Genomic DNA, 7905 nt, shown 5'->3' with positions numbered 1-7905 from the left:
ATAGCGTTGTCCTTCAGTTTTGCAGGTGCCATCAAATCCTTTGTCAATTGGTAGGTTTCCACTGGAAGGTTTGTCAAAAGACCAGCCTTCTTGGTGTTACCTTCCGAAACTTTGTTTGCAAGGAAATAAAAGTCGACCTGCTCTGTATAAGACTCCCAATCCATTCCCACAACATACTTGGTCACCTTGCCAATGGTTTAACTCGTGTTTATATTAGGCGCCTCGTCCGGCATTTCTCATCGTATCTTTGACTTCAAATGTGGATTGCACAACCAAATTCCTGTCTACGGCTTGTGCTTGATAAAAAAAAGACCCAATCCTCGTCGCAGTTGCTGTGTATCCGCAAATAAACCGGGACAGTAAAGAAGGCAGATCAAGATGGCAATTCAAAACTTTTTTTAATCATTTAACCCACAGTCTCAGACATAATTAGTTGGGACACTTCATGCGAACGTCCTCTATTCCTTTCTTGTGCGTTCCCTGCACCTCCCAATGTTGTTTATCGCAGTTCAGTCACCGAATCTTTTACAGCAACATTGAGAGGGAGGAAAGAGGCAGAAGTGTCCCAACAATTATGTCTGGGACTGTGTAAAAAAGGAATTCTTGGTATGTGAGTACTTGGTGGCTGTATTGGCGGGAAATTGTTTCATACTTGTGTGTGTACATGCATCAGAGCGACATTAAATGTTGGGAGTAATGAACGATTGTAAGCTGAATAAAAAATCATTACCTGAAATAAGTGTTCCCTTATTTTCTTAAAGGAATGTTAAAATTTCATAGACAAATTGATAAAGATATCAGCGGTCACGTTTGGCTTGAGGTAGCGATTGCGTGATACCTCAACAGTTTTTCACATGGTAAACAAAGATCTCTGGTTAATTGAAAACAAATAACATGCACTATAGCAGAAGGTGGTTGTAGTTTGTTACTATTCCCAAAAAAGGGGCGGCGTTTATTGCTCAGATACGTCGTACTACGTTTATGATGGAGTTTATCAATAGAGAGGCAGAAGCATCTAGCGGCTGTGATGAGGATGATGGCCGTTGCAGTACAAATGAGAGTTTGAGTGCACGAGATGTGAGGCGAGTTTACCTTTTTACTTATAGTCAAGCAAACAGAGACATTGTCCCCACACGCGAAGCTTTCGCACATATTGTTCTAGACACATTTGAGAATGCAATTCCTAAGTCCAATTGTACAGTTATCCATTGGGTCTGTAGTCAGGAGAGTCATGTTGCTGGGGGTGTACATTATCATATGGCCATGAAACTGAGTGCTCGGAGATGCTGGCTGCGTGTGAGAAACTAAATTGACCGGGAGTACGAAGTGAAAGTGAACTTTAGCAACAGACATGAGAATTATTACACTGCCTGGAGATATACAACGAAGGAAGATAGTTTAGCTGTACATTCAATGAATCATCCTGATCTGCAAAATATTGAGGTACAATATCGACGAATGCAAGTACCGCCTCTCGGGTGAGTCGGGTCACAAATGGTGCCAACGGTGGGAAGAAAACCAAGCGGAAGAAAACACTTACAGTGTTTGAGGTGTCGCAAATTGCAGTTGAAAAAGGCATAAAAACGCGCTTACAGCTGGTAGCGTTAGCGAGTCAACAAAAAAAAAATGATGGCAAAACTGACCTTGCCGAATTTATAGCAAGCAGAGGAGCCAAAGCTGTTGAGGAAGCCCTGAGTGTAGGCTGGGAAATGGAAAAGGCTGAGTTGGACTTGGCACGCTCCAAATTAACAATGGTGGAAATTCTTTACTGTGAGATCACGAGCCCGTTTGTTGAGGGTTGCAGTGGCAGATGGCTGGAGATGGCTAGGCAGGTTTTGCAGGGTAATGACATTAGCCCCAATGACTTTTCTCAGGCAGTCAAAAATGTTTTGGAGCAAGGTTGTGGAAAGTATAGGAATGTCTTTTTGAAAGGACCTGCGAATTGCGGTAAAACGTTTCTTCTGAACCCGTTAAATATCGTGTTCAGAACTTTCACAAACCCCGCTACCACGACATTTGCCTGGCTTGGCGGAGAAACAGCAGAAGTTATATTGTGGCCAAGTATTCTGTTGTATCACTAGTTCTTAAGCGATGTATTTTGTTAAAAAAAATCCGAACCGGATGTCACCATTTAATACAAAGTGAATTAACATAGCATGTAAACATTCTAAGGATGTCACCATTTAATACAAAGTGAATTAACATAGCATGTAAACATTCTAAGACTTTTGAATGTCACACCTGCCTTCTCAAATGATGTTGTGAAAGTTATTTGTGTTTTGCTCCCCCAAAAAATTGTTTTATCCATGGCAACGGTAGATAAAATTGAGCATAGCTGGGGTAAAAAAATTCTTGAACTGTTGTGTGTACGCACAGAGACATAAAGAAAAGTTGTGTTAAGTGCTTTAACTGTATTATTCCTTTGAGAGAGACAGTTTTATTTCTGGTCCTTAACATAAACAGTGCTCCTTTCCGGGAAAAGATGTATTTCATTACAGCAATTGTCAAAGATTGTTTAGGTTGTTGATTAATTAAACATTTAGTATTTTATGCGAACCCCCTTTACAGCAATTAGTTGTAAAACACGCTTAGGCATGGATGATATGAGCTTATTGACAGTATCGAATGGTACGGAATAAAAGGTGTTAATAACTCGGGTCTTAAACGCAGGGTTAACTGAATAGAGTGTAATGTGAAGTGCTAGACTTCTATCCCATATGAACCATGTGAGTGTTAGCCCTACTGATGGAAATGGGCCCACACAAGGACAGAGAAAAACTCTGACCAGGTTCATATTGGATAGAAATCTAGCACTTCACATTACACTCTATTCAGTTAACTCTGTTTAAAATATAAGTGCTACACGGCCAACGTTTGTATAAACGTAACCTTTCCTTGTACTTGTACATGTTCATTGCCGTGACTTTAGCATCTTCAGTTCTTACGGCCTGCTCCCGTCTGACCTTGTACCTCAGTCGGTAGAGCGGCAGGGATCTAACCCGAAGGTCGTGGGTTCAATTCCCATCCTGGTCAGAGTTTTTCTCTGTCCGTGTGTGCCCATTTCCATCAGTAGGGCTAACACTTCACATTACACTCTATCCAGTTAACTCTGTTTAAAATATAAGTGCTACACGGCCAACGTTTGTATAAACGTAACCTTTCTATTTCGTGGCAAAGAACATCAGCACATCTCGCAGGGAACTTGAGTAATTTTTCACGGGTTCTCCTCATGGCAGCTTTTGCCAAAGCGGAATTTTGACATGGACAATTGTCTTGAACAAATAAGTTCTCATTTCCCTTATCTGACAGCGTAAACATCGTCGGATAATGTTCATCGATGAAATTGGCAAAAAAGGGCCCCGTCATTTTTTCATACGGATGACCAACAATTACACCCTTATCGTAGGAGATAGCTACTACAAGTCTCACATATTTTCCACCTGTTCCTTTTTTTTTGCCTTTGGCCAAACAACCAGTTGTAAGGCCTTCGCCTCGTTTTCGCCAAATTCGTTCCTTCGGAGCCAAAGCCTGGTCTAAGGGATTTCTCTTATACGCGTATGACACACAATGCAGATGGAAAGCCACACGTTTAGTCCAGATATCAGAACCGTGATCTTTTTTCATTTGTCGCTCAAATCTCAGCCTTTTCGTCATATCGGGGACCGTCAAGACACCTTTTTTACGCACTTGGAGATAAAAAGACCCTTGAGAATTTAGAAAACGGGACACTGTTCTCACTGATTCCTTTTTGGAAGAAATTCCAGCTTCTTGCATAATTCTTTCACAGGAAAAGTTGCTCTCTTTCTCTCGAAGTCTTTTCATGACTCTCAGAAACCGTCTTCTGTCTCTCGAACTTAATTTGAACGGTCTTCCCCTTTGTCCTTGTTGTTTGTAACATGCTCTCATGACATGAATGCCTTCTTCCTTTATTCTCCACACACTTCCCCTTGAAATGTGGCACATTTCGGCAAGTTTCCGTATGGAGAAACCCTGAATTGTACACAGATAGTACACACGTGCTCTTGTGACACTATCAATGGGAAATTTAAAGAGCATGCCGCAAACTCTCTAAGGCAATATTTAAAAGCTTGCGTTCAATACACTTTTTGCGAACTGGATATTATTAACATTAAGGGTTTTTTTATATACATTTCTTAATTCCTCCCTTTAATTATAAATAGAACATCCCTAAACTTAGGAAGTCACAATGGCCTACATTAACTGCGCCCCCTTGTGACCCCAGCACAGTCTTATGTTGTAATGTGTTAACACCTACTCAAATTCTTTACATTCCTTCTCCAAGACAATCTCAGACATAATTAGTTGGGACACTTCATGCGAACGTCGTCTATTCCCTTCTCGTGCGTTCCCTGCCCCTCCCAATGTTGTTTATTGTAGTTCAGTCACCGAATCTTTTCCAGCAACATTGAGAGGGAGGGAAGAGGCAGAAGTGTTCCAACAATTATGTCTGGGACTGCAGGCCTCGTGTACAAGGCAAATATGGAAAAGGGATTACGTCACAAAGTGCTAAAACAGGGAACCCAAACCGAAAGATCTAACAAATTCAACTTGTTTCTAGGGCTGGGCTTATTAGCATGAGTGCCAGCCTATATGAAACTGTTAACAAAACTGCTAAGCAACACTTCATAGAACTTCTTGATTGGAAGTGGCATGTTTTTCAAACTGTTTGAAGTGGTTCCAAATTTCATTTATTTCGAAGGACCACCATCAAACCCTTCAACACAAAATATCAACAATAACAACAGCAGTAGGGTTTCAAAATAGCTCTCACGACTAAGTGAGGTTAATCAAGCTAAGAAGCACCATGCCCTTGTTTTTCCAATCATAGTTTCTCTGCAAGGCTGTTCCTAATACAGATGGCTTCATGATTGGTATCTGGAATCCTCTCACATTCAGTCATATTCAGCAACCTTCTAATAGTTGCCCTGTCTCTCATCTCATTTGAGTTGGGATCAATTGTTAAGTTTAATTTCCTGTTGAGGCTCTCTCCACTTGAGCTACAAATAATGTGCAATACAATGCAAGCCAAACAAGCAGATCTCAACTCCACAGGGGTACTTTCACATTTGCACAGCAGAATTCTCCAGCGCCCCTTAAGCTGCCCGTAGGCACATTCTACAATGATATGTGACCTGCTAAGGCGATAATTAAAGTTACTTTGTGTGGGTGTAAGCACAGCATTAGTGAATGGCTTCATAAACCATGGTTTAAATGGAAACGCCAAGTCCCCTAAAATAAGGGGAGAAAAAGTTACACCCCCAATATCCTTTCCTATCTGTGGAATAATTTTTCCATCTGTCATATCTTCCCTTACTTTAGTTGATTTAAAGATAGTGGAATCATGAGAGTTTCTTTGGTATCTGCAGCTTGCCCATATAAAACGATATTTTGCATCCACCATTTCTATTAATATTATGGAGTAGAAATTTTTGAAGTTGTAATACTCTTTGCAAGCTTCCAAACCTCCAGCAGGACATTTCAGCGGTAAGTGATACCCTTCAATAGAGGCCAATGCACAAGGAAATTGCCACAACTGCTCAGTGTCCAACATTTTTTCCTTGAAACGTGCTTCATCTGATGGGAAATGTGCCATTACACTGTCTTTCCATAAGTTATTAATTATTGACTCACTGACTTCACGGACAATTTTGCAAACTTCTATGACCTATGGTCATAGAATTAAATAAAATATCAAAATAACTTTTCAAAACTATAGAAGAACTCTAACAAAGCACAGGGAAGCCAAGAAGGGACATGGATGGACAAAACTGGAGAGGATTGAAATGGATTAAATTTGGGTAAATTTCAACAACGTCGGCCCACCTTTTTTCATTAAATTTATATCAGTCTATATCAAAATGTCATTTGCAAAGCTTGAAAATCATTCCCAGTTGTTATGTGGCCGTGATTTTGCAAATGAAAGACTCTTGCTCTGCCAATTTGATGTTTAGAGCTCATAATTAACAAAATTAAACAAAATTACCTAAAATAGCGTGATCTAGCCCCTTTAAAGACTCTCTGTTGAACGGCATGCTTTGCGCGCCTCGGCTCAGGTTTTGTGGACCCCGAAACCTCTGTTGACCATCGTATGTCTCTATCATGTATTGAATCCATCGCAATCGGAGGCATATTGTTTGAATCTAATGCTTGATTAGTACACTTGAATGTGTATATTTTATTGCTAATCGGTAGTTTTGTTGATAGTCGTTATTGATATGTCAGATTCGAATTTGCCACGTCAACGGTGAAACGGTGAAATACACCAGTGGACTGTCATGAAGAGACAATGGCAGCAGATATATCCAAATGAAGTCCTCAAAGTTCTGAGCCACGGAAGTCAGTTAGGGATCACTGGACTTCCACTTTCATTTGCTGAAGTCATTGTTTGTACTGAGTGAGCTACATTTGTTCTCCTCTCTGTTTGAATTTTTTCTCTTAAATGTTTTTGAAAGTTGTTCAGGAAATATTAATCTTATACCAGATAACCTGTGGCTGAAATGATTTTGTCTTGCAAAGCTTATGTCGGGGTCAAACGTTCCTGGTATTGACCAAAATGAGCAAGCTGTTTGTGTGCGTGACTCAATTGCAACGGTTGAGTCTTTGTTCATTGACTGATTTGCCACAAAATGTAAAGTATCGAACAAAATAATAGTATTTTTTCATATTGTTATAAAAAACCAAACGTCCAGGCCATTTTTACAAGAACAAAGAATCAAAGACAATAAAAGTTTTAAGGATGTCTGTTTTGTATTTGGATCGCTGTCGCTGTCGCTGTCACGCCTCGGGACGCGTTGGGTTAGGAAACTCAAGTATTGTTGTGCAGCACTTTGCTTTATTCATTGGAAATTAACATTTCTACTCTTCAAGCCAACTTTTCCTCCATTCGCTTGAAGCAAATTGTCGCTTATTTTCTCCCAAGTGGCTACATCAAGCGGAATGAAAAAACATAAACAAACGCGCACAAAGCATGCCGTTCAACAGAGACTGAGAGTCTCTAAAGTTGTAGAGTTTCTTGTCCAAAATTCTGACAGATATAATTATTGTGATAGCCTTGCCAAAATGCAGGTCAGCATGAGTATAAAATATATATTGAAGCTCAGCAGGGACCAAAGGTCTGGGATTGGTAGAATTAAATTTTATTTTGGTTTGTGGAAGGTGATGTACCAAGAAAAACTTATTGGTAGTGGTGAAAAAGGTAACTGTTGCTTCATGTTAAGCTGCTGCACGGAGATTTTCCACTTCTCCCTTCAGTGCTTCAAACTCTGTCGTGAAGTGTGAGGCAAAAGATTCCGAGACTTCACTTCTTCTTCTATTGTTGCTTTGAGCTGCAGTGGGAGGACTCATCTCTAAAAGCTCATAGGAGTCATCCTCAAGCAGGGATACATACTCTCCTTTCTTCTGTGGGTGGTGATGTGGTGGTGAGAATGCACTCAAAGATTGCAGTGATGAGTTTGCATCCCATGTTTGCAGTGGTGTTCTATTACCAGTTAGCGGTGGCATTCTCTGTTGTATGGGCTCTGGTGTTCTTTTGGCAGCAGGAATTACTGATTGGTGCTGTTGGTATGCATGTGTGGGTGATGGTGTTCTGTACGTTGTGTGCATTGTTGGTGTGTGATGATGTATTGCTAACTGTTTGCATTGGTGCCATCTTTTGTTGGTAAATATGTGAGGGTAATAATGTGCAAGTTTCTGTGTGTGCTGGCAATGCCTGTTGTGGGTGCACATTGAGTATTTTGCGGTGGTGGGGGTGTTTTGGTTGTTTGTGTGCATTGTGAGTGAGAGTTGCACGTGGTGGTGTGGTCTCATTGTTGCCAATACAAATTAATGGTTGTGTTGGGGTAAAACCTTCTGTTTTCCGTCCATTTAAGATCGCTTGAATGCGTT

The sequence above is a fragment of the Montipora capricornis genome, chromosome 7 (genome assembly GCF_036669925.1).
Source record: "Montipora capricornis isolate CH-2021 chromosome 7, ASM3666992v2, whole genome shotgun sequence".
Classification (NCBI taxonomy): domain Eukaryota; kingdom Metazoa; phylum Cnidaria; class Anthozoa; order Scleractinia; family Acroporidae; genus Montipora; species Montipora capricornis.
The sequence above is the reverse complement of the archived record's forward strand: the minus strand, read 5'-3'. Positions refer to the sequence as shown.